The sequence below is a fragment of the Thalassophryne amazonica genome, chromosome 5 (assembly GCF_902500255.1).
Source record: "Thalassophryne amazonica chromosome 5, fThaAma1.1, whole genome shotgun sequence".
Taxonomy (NCBI): Eukaryota; Metazoa; Chordata; class Actinopteri; order Batrachoidiformes; family Batrachoididae; genus Thalassophryne; species Thalassophryne amazonica.
This window is the reverse complement of record NC_047107.1, coordinates 58,340,911-58,353,815: the sequence shown is the minus strand read 5'-3', so window position 1 is coordinate 58,353,815 and position 12,905 is coordinate 58,340,911. Positions and strand designations below refer to the sequence as shown.

General features: G+C 40.6%; 1 long non-coding RNA gene across 1 annotated transcript; it reads left to right on the top strand.

Moving 5' to 3' along the window:
- On the top strand, positions 1 to 11,213 carry LOC117509795. Its single transcript, XR_004560524.1, has 3 exons — positions 1 to 350; positions 2,325 to 2,332; positions 11,203 to 11,213. It is a non-coding gene; the product is annotated as an uncharacterized LOC117509795 (long non-coding RNA).
- The last annotated feature ends 1,692 nt before the right edge of the window (positions 11,214 to 12,905 follow it).

Below are 12,905 nucleotides of genomic sequence, written 5' to 3'. Positions count from 1 at the left end.
CAAAAATTCTGAGTTCATTCCCCCAATATGGACACACTGATACCTGTTTTGTAGATAGCTGCCTATCTGGTCATGAGCCAGTCCTCTCATACCATATTTCTGCAATTTATCCAATAGTAAGGTATGGTCTATGGTATCGAAAGCATTCTGTAAATCAAAGAAAACTCCTACTGTGTACGGGTTATTCTCAATTGCATTTGTTATTCGTTCAACAAAGTCAATTAAAGTCAATGAGGTAGTTTGATTCTTTCTGAATCCATACCACTTTTCACTGAGTATGTGATGTTTAGCTATAAAATCATTTAGCCTCTTTGCAAATACCTTTTCCAAAATTTTTGAAAATTGTAACAGTGAGATTGGTCTGTAGTTTGAAAAGACATGTTTATCACCAGATTTGAACAGTGGAATCACTTTAGCTATTTTGATTTTCGAAGGAAATTTCCCAGTCATTAATGACAAATTACAAATATAAGTTAATGGTTTAATGATAGTCAATAATCTTCTTTATCAAAAACATGTCAAAAAAAATTATAAATGTCAGCTGACTTTTTACCTTTTCATTTATGAACTATGTCAATTATTTCTTTTCATCCGTTTCTTTAATAAACATTGAATCCAAAATTGTATTGATTGATTTGCTGTTAGCCAAGGAACACATTTTAGGGGGCACAATTGAATTAGCTAAATTTTTACCCACATTAACAAAATAATCATTGAAGTGGTCAACTATAGGTTTATTTTCCTTAATGATTGTGTCTGTAGTTGTGTAAAAAGTAAGATGGATAGTCTTTAACACCTTTTTTCTTTTTGATGATTTCCTTTAAAAGCTTCCAAGTTCCTTTAATATTGTTTTTTTTTTTTTTTTTTTTAATCACTATAGTACTGATTCTTACAAGATCTCATAATGTTAGTTCACTTGTTTTTGTATATGTTATATTTACTTTCAGCATAGTTCAAATTGAGCTCCTGTGCAGAGGTAAATTGAAAAAAGTCTGTTGACATCATATAATAATTAGAATCCATAGACAGAAAAATGCAACTGGATGAAGTCTAATTGCATTGTCCTGAAAAATGATTTCTGAGTTTGCCCCATAACAAGAAAAGAAGGAAAAGTAAGGTCACTCAGTGTAAATGATAAAAAGTCATTTGAAAACATTTTCAGGATCAGAATTACCTTTATTGTCATTGTAATTTATATTGCAACAAGATTTGAGTGCAACTCCAAAAGGTGCTTTTCTGAGGTGCGAGTAATTATTAGCCAAATAAAAGATAACATTTAACAAAAGAAATTATTTAAATATATGTACAAATAAAAATAAAATGTGGACAAAATATAAAATGTAAAACAAGAAATTATGTACAACTGTGGAATGATATTGCACGAGAAAATGTCGCACATGGGTACAGATACGGCACAAGAAACTTTGAAAAGTGCAGATTAATGTGATTTGTTATTGTTCTGTGCAGTGATCGGTCTGGGGAGAAATCTGTCCCAGAGCCTGTTTGTCCTAGTTTTGATTGACCTATACTGTCAGCCCGAGGGTAGTAGGTCAAACAGGTGGTTGCTGGGGTGGGATGTGTCTTTGACGATGCTGGCAGCTCTGCTGAGGTAGCGAGAGGTGGCAATGTCTTCCAGGCTGGGAACCACTACTTAAAGTTATCCAAGTCAGAAAGATCCCTTACCATCATGACTTTTGCTTCCTCCGGAAGTGGATGACAATCTGCAATGTCACTGTTGCTAATGTGGATGTCATTTGAGGAGAAGAACTGGATGATTTGCTGCTCCAGGGAGTGGATTTCTCCCGGCGTGTCATCCTCCACGCTTATGCTGCAGGTCCCGGCTGCGGCCCTCGCGTATGTCTGATGTTTGGTTTTCAATCCCATTACGATGACATCCTCTGTCTAGACTGGGAGCCCACAGGGGTCAGCCTACCTGGAAAGGTAACAAAATTTGTTGTGCCCAGCAAGGATCTATGTACTTGGACAAACAAAGAAACGGAAGTCTGCCGGTCCCCTGCTGGTGGGTGTGGTCCTCAGGGGCAGGATAATACATGGAAAATTTGAGCTAGCTTAGCTCTTATAAGTAACAAAGAAAAGCAAGTCAAAATGTAATAAGCATGATAGTGTATAGTTTTTGGTGGTGGGGTACCCCTGCCAGACCTAAAGAAAAAAAAAAGGGGGCACCAAAAGTCATGCCAGATCAGCTCGTTGAAACCAACTTCAAATTTATCAGTAGGGCCCACTTTATCAGAAATGAGCAGTGACAGACATTTTCAGTGGTGGGGGGTCCGAGCCAGACACCCAAAAGTAGAGTACCTTGATAGAGAGAGTGGTGACATGAGGAGTTGAAAAAAATTGGTCACGTGACTCATGGTGCCATCTTGGGTTCAAAATAGCATTCACTGTTAATGTGTCTGCATGTAGATCCAGCTATTTTATTTATTTATTCGCTGAAAATGCCGGGTTGTTGTGCATTTGGAGGCACAAATAGACACAAGAAGGGCTTCAAGATGTACAGATTTCCTTCAAATCCGAACAGAAGAAAAATTTGGGAAAATAGTCAGCTGTGTGGGATGGAAGTGACATCATCAAAGCTTTGAGAGGTAAATTTGTTCAGTCCCATGAACAGTAAAAGTCACCTAAACCATCATCATATAAACCAGATATTCACAGTCATGGGACAAAAAAGTCCCAAAGTTTTTGTATTGTTTTGCATGTAATAAACATCATATGTAACGGATTTTGTGCAGCAGATTTTTCACTCACATCAGATAAAATGTCCCATCCGACCGTAATGTATTTCCATTAAACCCCTCGCATGTAGAACTGGAGTGAGTCATTTACTGGAGTCATTTAGTGATTAAAACCCCATCACTTTCCATGAGAAAACGTGATTTGCAATAACCTTTTACTAAGCCTGGCTCAGTTGCAACATATTGCGGCAGTCCACCATCAAAGATCTGGGCATACTCCTGTGGAAAGTAAACAGAACCATATGGACTCGACTCCAGCTTGTTGAGCAGCGCTGCCTTGTTCATCTTCACATGCGACCCATCATAGCGTGCAATTGACAGGGGATACGAGATGATCGGGAAGGAAAGGACATTGCAAAGGTGTCACTGTCAGATGGATGAAAGCATCTTGCAGGCTCTCAGCATTAGTAATGTGTTTCTGCAAAACTGGTACTTTGACCTTCCTCTTGACATTTTCAGCAGCGAAGTTCTGTACCTTGGTCTTTTTGACTGGCTGGAGAAAACGTCCATTGTTACTTTTCTACTCTTCTTTGAAATTTTCCCTGGCATCCGATCCCTGTTGGAGAGTTGTCAGCAGGTAGTCCTCAGTGGTCTTGGACACTGCATACCCAGTCGCAACATTAACTAAGCTTGTCGGCGCATCCACTGTAAAAAGGATTACAAGACTCATCAATCTTCTCACTGAGGGATTTCATTGGTTGTTGTCCTTTCTGATGCGTGAAGGCCAGACATTGCGCAGTTGCCTCTTCACTAATTTCATGTCAGGTGAGTGCTTGAAGTTCAGTCACAGCCAAAGCTCTTTGTGTCATGGTGACTGACCTGCGTCGCAATGCAGTTTTCTGAGTTCCGGAAAGAAACAATGCCCCTCATACTTGATGCGGAATCCCTATTGATGGTTGCTTGCGAGAGAGATCAACTGCACATCTCCTGTAATTCTTTGAGGTTCTCTGGACAGAAAAAGCTCCTTTTTGAAGAATGTCTCACAAGGCTGGGTCCACAGTCAACAATCTTTGAATGACGAGTGTCCCCCATCTGGCATTTGGATGGAAAGAACACATCTAACACTGCTGGAAAGACACTGATGTAGCCATTCACATCATGCATTTGCAGCTCCCTGTGGATGTGATTGATGAGAAACATGTATATTCCCCAAAATTGTGCTGTTGCTCACCTCCAGAAACAAGTCCTCGAACTTTCTTAAATGTTCCAAGATGACGATTTTCAAGGTGTCCTTCTTCCATCTCAGCAGGATTGGTGGGGACACTCTTCATCACTTCCTGCAATCCCTCATACTCATTTGCTGGCACTCTAAGAGAAATCGTTGGTACATCTTCTGCTTCAGAACATTTGTGAGACGTTCGTGGATATGACTGCACCTATTGTAGAACTTCCCTTTTATGAATCCAAGCATTGATCCCTCCACCTGTATGTCTGCCTCTGTCAAGATATATTGTATCCCACTTTCTGAAATGAAATTACCAACTGCTCCGAAGAGGCAAGTTCTAGATGAAAGTTACCAAGCATTATCAACAATTTGTCAAAGAGTGGCCTTTCGATTTCTTTTATTGAGTAAGCCTTCAAAGCAACAGCTAAGTCATAGGTCACTACCTCGGTATCGCTGTCCCGTCTCCTCGGCAGTGCTCATGGTCCTGACCATGGTCTCCCTCACAACATCATTGTTGGTGGGTGATCTTGATATTGGGTCCATATCCCATATGCACTGTTTCGGTAATGGATCCTGTACATACAAGCTGATGAAGCCAGAATGAAGGGGTGTGTTTCCATCCTGGAGCCTCCAAAACCAGTACAGGTCGAGGGGTTTCAGCTGGATCTTTGTCTCATCAATGTTGGTTACATCACTGCTACATACAAACATTGCTTTCTTCAGAGGTTGTCTGAATGGTGCAATGTCACGTGGAGCCTCTACAAATTGTCGTCCATTCCTTCCCTCTCGAATGCCACTTGCGTTTGTAGTTGGGCCCGTCATGTCTGGCAAAACATTCTGGTGCGTGTGACTGACAGTTGTGTGAAGGGTTGCCTTTCCTTCCAAAGTTTCCATATTGGCATCATTATCGCACACAGATGCTGTTGCAAGGCCTGGATTCAACTTTATACCGTCTGGTGCATGGCGATCGCACGACTCCATCAAAAAAGCAAATTCTGTCTCTAGACCCTTTGCCTCGCTGTAACTTATACTGTGCCCTAAACTGTTCAAAATTTGCAGCATGAGCTTGGATCCAGTAAGTGAAGCTATCCCTGATCCCAAAGCAGTGTGCTTCCATGGTTTGACTGTTCCTCTAGTGACATTAAAAATGGCATAGGATGCCATCGAAGTCACATTACAGTCAATACCATCCTTATGCATCCCACAAAGGTTTGGTGTTAGGCCACCTAGAAGATTTCTAAAAAAAAAAACAGGTCTAACTGTGCTGGAATGTTTGGGGCACACTCCTTCAGATTCTGAACGGTAGCTGGATTTGGTGTTCTTGATTTAGAGAGCTTCAATATCTGGCTTCTTAAATTAGGGTTTTGAAGTAATCAGGAAATTCCAGACAGATTCAGTTGTATACATGTTTGTGATTTATCTAAGCCAACTGACCCAGGCTTGAAAATATCCTCTGTCATTAGTCATGTGAGATTCACTGGATGGGTTATGTGTTGATATATCTATTGTTGGGCTGAAGCTAAGAAAAAAGTTTAGATTTATCCATACTGACCAGGTATTTCACGAAAAAAAAAAAAGTTACTGACATGGAGGGTGTCTGGCTCGAACCCCCACCACTGAATTTGTCTGTCACTGCTTATTTCTGATAAACTAGGCCTTACTGATATATTTGAAGTTGGTTTGAAGTTGTTACCCCATAAGCTGATCAAGCTCAGCTGCAGGGTGTGGTACTTTTAGGTGTCTGGCTCAGAACCCCCACCACTGAAAATGTCTGTCACTGCTCATTTCTGTGAAAGTGGGCCCTACTGATAAATTTGAAGTTGGTTTCAAGTTGTTACCCCAACGAGCTGATCTAGCATGATATTTGGTGCCCGTTTTTTTAGGTCTGGCAGGGGTACCCCACCACCAAAAACTGTCATTGGTCATTTCTAATACACTTTATTACGCTTATTACATTTTGACTTGCTTTTCTTTGTTACTTACAAAAGCTAAGCTAGCTCAAATTTTCCGTGTATTATCCTGCCCCTGAGGACCACACCCACCAGCAGGGGACCGACAGACTTCTGTTTCATTGTTTGTCCAAGTACATAGATCCTTGCTGGGCACAACAAATTTTGTTACCTTTCCAGCTAGGCTGACCCCTGTGGGCTCCTGCTCTAATCTTGGTATATTGTTTGAGTTCATCCACTCGTTTTTCGAGTAGTCTGATTTTATTATCTTTCTCCTGCATCATTTTCCTGAGTTCACAAACCTCCTTTAATAGACCAAGCATTTCGGTCTGTTGTTTGACCACACTGCTGAGTTTCTCTGACATAAAGTTCAACAACAGTCTAATCTCTTCCAGTTACTATGGCAACACTGGCACAGAGCACAATTTTGAAACGTCCAATTAATCAAGTCAGTAAATTAGTTGGTTTAATGGAGTCGTACATTATCTGTGAAAGAAAATTGTTTTTTCAAATTCGTTAATATTATGCGAGTAAACTATAGTCTTTATATTTTTACTGTTGTATAATTGCTGGTGATCTTTGAAATAGCTTGTTTGTTTCAGAGTTGCAATTCTTAAATCTGTTGAAGAGGTTGTGTTTTCATCTGTCTGTAGGTTTCTTTGTCAGAAGGTCTCAAAGTGGTGAACACATTTCAGTGAGCTTTGATTAGGCAGTGGGTCATTGGAAAGATAATATAATTTTTGGTGCACGCAGTGGTGGATGTTGCGTTGAAGCTTTGTTTTTGATCTGACAGTCACTGTGCAACAAAGGTCAGTGATCAAGATTTTCATCAAACTTGGTGGGAATGTTATGTCTTGGGCCTCCTTAACCTTTGGAGAAGACTGGACAAAGCTGAAGGTCAACAAAAACATGGGGTGAAAAACTAATTTTCTGCTATATCTGTGCAACCAGTAGGGATAAACAGATGATCTAAACTTTATAATGATCAGCAAAATATTTGTGATTGATTGTAAACATCCAGCACACTCAAAAAGCTTGCATGTACTACTATTAACCAGTTGTCTGATTTTAACATTTGCTTCTTTTTGTTTTTTCTTTTGGTAATGGTGGGACACTGTCTTTCAAAATTCAGTTTTTTCATAGGTGAGGAAAGGTTTAAAATTGAAAGACTCCTAATTCTTAAGCTACAGTTTGTAGAACTTATCATGTGGTTCCACGTGGCATCAGTCGCTTTTGTTTCCCTTTGTTTTTTCCTCTTTGGTGATGAGGATTTGTGCTCTCTTGCCTTCTCTAGTGATGAGCAATATGTATGATCCTCCACTTCACAAAAATGAGGGTTCTCAAATGCGTATGACCCATAAATCCTTGATATTTGATTGGTGGATTGTATGTTACGTGACATTTGTTATTTCTCCCATTGTATATGAATGTATTATTTACCATGCATTTTTCTCCCATGTGTTTTGTTCTCTTGCATAGGTCAGTTAGCTTTTCATAAAAATGCTATGAGGAAACTAAATCCGGCACTCGCAGTGCTTGTGCAGACATCTTGAGCAGCTGTTGAAGCTCTGTCAGATGAAGAACTGGACAAAGTCTTTCACTGAAGAAGGCAGACGTGTTCCATACCAACCAACGACCACTTCAGTCCTCAGCGGCTCCAGCTGCTGAAATCAGCGGTCTGTCACCGGAGTCGGGTGCAGGATGCAGTGAACTGCTCAGTCCCTCTGTTCTCCATTTCCCACTCTGATAAGAAACACCTGTCTTACTTCAAGTAAACTATCTAATGCTGATCTATTTAAGTGTCACATAAAACAAATATTTTCCATTCATGCAATGGTTAGAATATTTTCATTCATTGAAAGACGGGAGGCCCTGCGATAGACGGCATCCTGTCAAAGGTGTACCCCGCCTCATGCCCTATGACTGCTGGGACAGGCTCCATTCCCATGACCCTTAACTGGAGTATGCAGGTATAGAAAATGGATGGATAGATGAAAAATGGGACCTTCCAGTCAACTCAGCTGACATCTTGTTGAATGGTATGTTCAATATTTCAAGTCATGCCAATATTCTTACCATTACACTAATAAGCATTTATTGTTTGTATACTAGCAACCATGAGCCGGTGTATAGGGGAACAACTGTGAAAATATGACAGATGGTGCAGGTACAGCCCTTTTGGGCTACTGTATAAACATGGCGCTGCAACATCGCAGCCTCCATGAGGGGCCCATTCATGTAGATATATATGAAGGGCTCATTTTAAGTTCAGGAAAAGACATCAAGTTGTTGTTGCAGATGAATATATACTAGTAATGAACACATGGTTGTGAATGCTGTATTCGATTTCTGCTAATAAGCAGCCCTAAAATCTACGTACTGTGGTAAAATAAAGGCTAAATTAATTAATTACATCACATTTTACAAACACTACAGAATATTAGATCAGATCATGTTTGTCACACAATTTGACATGAAATACTGTAATACGGTAACTCACCAGATTTAGGGGTCGAAATACATATATTTTTTAACCTACTTGCACTGGTGCTAGTAACAAAAAAGATTACTTGCACCAAAAAAAAGTTTCTTGCACAACCAAAAGTCAGTAAAGCCTCTTTCACACTGGGGCTGCTTCCAGTTGCATCATGTGTCATCATGACGCCGCCGCGTGGAAGCAACTCAGTGCCGAGACAAGCAGCTTGACACCATAACAGCACGAGGGACACAAAGGATGAAGCAAATCGGACGCCAAAAATTGTTTGCGTCCTGTGCTCGACGCAGAAATTAAGTGGTTTCAGTCCACTCACGGACAGTTCGTTCATGTGCGCACGTGTGACCAATTAAACGAAAGAAAAAAACTGTCTGGCTGCAGGCAGTTAGTTCCTTGTTCTCCCCTCAAACTCTCTCATCACAGTGTTTAAAACGACATAAGTTCTGCTCACAGACTGATTGCCAGACACAGGACATGACCATATCTACTATCTATAACTCCAGACATCTCCACATTTACTCACGGACGGTTCGTTCGCGCGCATGCACGCGGTCAAAGGAGGAAAGATAAACTATAACAGAACTCAGAGCGCAGACCTGCAGCTCAGCAAAAGAACAAATATAAACTAGAAGAGGAATCAAAGTACACAGTGTGGCTGCAGCCAGACTGTGCACTCTGCTTTCTCTGTGTAGAGAACCTGCAGGCTGCATCCTCACCTCCTCTCTGCCCCCTGCTGCGCGCACCTGATGCAGATGCTGATGCATCGCCGTGACGCCACAGGAAGCAACTCGAAGCAGGTCCGGTGTGGTTATGCTGCCGCTGCTGTGGTGCTGCTGCTCGCTCTCCCCTCAAACTTTGTCATAATTGTGAAATAAAGGACAAAAGGGACATAGTCCTGCTCACAGGCTGGCTGCCAGAGACAGGACATGTCCACATCAAATATAAACTCCAGACATCTCCACGTTACTACGTATCCAGTTCCTGATTGGTCATCATGGCGCGACAAGACGAAAAAGTTCAGATTTTTCAACTTGGGGAAGACGGCGATGAGATATCGCGCCACAAATGCGCCAATCGCTCAAAATTACTTCATTCGTGTCGCTTCAATCAATCAATCAATCAATTTTATTTATATAGCGCCAAATCACAACAAACAGTTGCCCCAAGGTGCTTTATATTGTAAGGCAAGGCCATACAATAATTACGTAAAAACCCCAACGGTCAAAACGACCCCCTGTGAGCAAGCACTTGGCGACAGTGGGAAGGAAAAACTCCCTTTTAACAGGAAGAAACCTCCAGCAGAACCAGGCTCAGGGAGGGGCAGTCTTCTGCTGGGATTGGTTGGGGCTGAGGGAGAGAACCAGGAAAAAGACATGCTGTGGAGGGGAGCAGAGATCAATCACTAATGATTAAATGCAGAGTGGTGCATACAGAGCAAAAGGAGAAAGAAACACTCAGTGCATCATGTGAACCCCCCAGCAGTCTAAGTCTATAGCAGCATAACTAAGGGATGGTTCAGGGTCACCTGATCCAGCCCTAACTCTAAGCTTTAGCAAAAAGGAAAGTTTTAAGCCTAATCTTAAAAGTAGAGAGGGTGTCTGTCTCCCTGATCTGAATTGGGAGCTGGTTCCACAGGAGAGGAGCCTGAAGGCTCTGCCTCCCATTCTACTCTTAAAAACCCTAGGAACTACAAGTAAGCCTGCAGTCTGAGAGCGAAGCGCTCTATTGGGGTGATATGGTACTATGAGGTCCCTAAGATAAGATGGGACCTGATTATTCAAAACCTTATAAGTAAGAAGAAGAATTTTAAATTCTATTCTAGAATTAACAGGAAGCCAATGAAGAGAGGCCAATATGGGTGAGATATGCTCTCTCCTTCTAGTCCCTGTCAGTACTCTAGCTGCAGCATTTTGAATTAACTGAAGGCTTTTCAGGGAACTTTTAGGACAACCTGATAATAATGAATTACAATAGTCCAGCCTAGAGGAAATAAATGCATGAATTAGTTTTCAGCATCACTCTGAGACAAGACCTTTCTAATTTTAGAGATATTGCGTAAATGCAAAAAAGCAGTGCTACATATTTGTTTAATATGCGCACTGAATGACGTCCTGATCAAAAATGACTCCAAGATTTCTCACAGTATTACTGGAGGTCAGGGTAATGCCATCCAGAGTAAGGATCTGGTTAGACACCATGTTTCTAAGATTTGTGGGGCCAAGTACAGTAACTTCAGTTTTATCTGAGTTTAAAAGCAGGAAATTAGAGGTCATCCATGTCTTTATGTCTGTAAGACAATCCTGCAGTTTAGCTAATTGGTGTGTGTCCTCTGGCTTCATGGATAGATAAAGCTGGGTATCATCTGCGTAACAATGAAAATTTAAGCAATGCCGTCTAATAATACTGCCTAAGGGAAGCATGTATATAGTGAATAAAATTGGTCCTAGCACAGAACCTTGTGGAACTCCATAATTAACCTTAGTCTGTGAAGAAGATTCCCCATTTACATGAACAAATTGTAATCTATTAGATAAATATGATTCAAACCACCGCAGCGCAGTGCCTTTAATACCTATGGCATGCTCTAATCTCTGTAATAAAATTTTATGGTCAACAGTATCAAAAGCAGCACTGAGGTCTAACAGAACAAGCACAGAGATGAGTCCACTGTCTGAGGCCATAAGAAGATCATTTGTAACCTTCACTAATGCTGTTTCTGTACTATGATGAATTCTAAAACCTGACTGAAACTCTTCAAATAGACCATTCCTCTGCAGATGATCAGTTAGCTGTTTTACAACTACCCTTTCAAGAATTTTTGAGAGAAAAGGAAGGTTGGAGATTGGCCTATAATTAGCTAAGATAGCTGGGTCAAGTGATGGCTTTTTAAGTAATGGTTTAATTACTGCCACCTTAAAAGCCCGTGGTACATAGCCAACTAATAAAGATAGATTGATCATATTTAAGATCGAAGCATTAAATAATGGTAGGGCTTCCTTGAGCAGCCTGGTAGGAATGGGGTCTAATAGACATGTTGATGGTTTGGATGAAGTAACTAATGAAAATAACTCAGACAGAACAATCGGAGAGAAAGAGTCTAACCAAATACCGGCATCACTGAAAGCAGCCAAAGATAACGATACGTCTTTGGGATGGTTATGAGTAATTTTTTTCTCTAATAGTTAAAATTTTATTAGCAAAGAAAGTCATGAAGTCATTACTAGTTAAAGTTAAAGGAATACTCGGCTCAGAGCTCTGACTCTTTGTCAGCCTGGCTACAGTGCTGGAAAGAAACCTGGGGTTGTTCTTATTTTCTTCAATTAGTGATGAGTAGTAAGATGTCCTAGCTTTACGGAGGGCTTTTTTTATAGAGCAACAGACTCTTTTTCCAGGCTAAGTGAAGATCTTCTAAATTAGTGAGACGTCATTTCCTCTCCAACTTATGGGTTATCTGCTTTAAGCTGCGAGTTTGTGAGTTATACCACGGAGTCAGGCACTTCTGATTTAAAGCTCTCTTTTTCAGAGGAGCTACAGCATCCAAAGTTGTCTTCAATGAGGATGTAAAACTATTGACGAGATACTCTATCTCACTTACAGAGTTTAGGTAGCTACTCTGCACTGTGTTGGTATATGGCATTAGAGAACATAAAGAAGGAATCATATCCTTAAACCTAGTTACAGCGCTTTCTGAAAGGCTTCTAGTGTAATGAAACTTATTCCCCACTGCTGGGTAGTCCATCAGAGTAAATGTAAATGTTATTAAGAAATGATCAGACAGAAGGGAGTTTTCAGGGAATACTGTTAAGTCTTTTATTTCCATACCATAAGTCAGAACAAGATCTAAGATATGATTAAAGTGGTGGGTGGACTCATTTACATTTTGAGCAAAGCCAATTGAGTGTAATAATAGATTAAATGCAGTGTTGAGGCTGTCATTCTCAGCATCTGTGTGGATGTTAAAATTGCCCACTATAATTATCTTTTCTGAGCTAAGCACTAAGTCAGACAAAAGGTCTGAAAATTCACAGAGAAACTCACAGTAACGACCAGGTGGACGATAGATAATAACAAATAAAACTGGTTTTTGGGACTTCCAATTTGGATGGACAAGACTAAGAGTCAAGCTTTCAAATGAATTAAAGCTCTGTCTGGGTTTTTGATTAATTAATAAGCTGGAATGGAAGATTGCTGCTAATCCTCCGCCTCGGCCCGTGCTACGAGCATTCTGGCAGTTAGTGTGACTCGGGGGTGTTGACTCATTTAAACTAACATATTCATCCTGCTGTAACCAGGTTTCTGTAAGGCAGAATAAATCAATATGTTGATCAATTATTATATCATTTACTAACAGGGACTTAGAAGAGAGAGACCTAATGTTTAATAGACCACATTTAACTGTTTTAGTCTGTGGTGCAGTTGAAGGTGCTATATTATTTTTTCTTTTTGAATTTTTATGCTTAAATAGATTTTTACTGGTTATTGGTGGTCTGGGAGCAGGCACCGTCTCTACGGGGATGGGGTAATGAGGGGATGGCAGGGGGAGA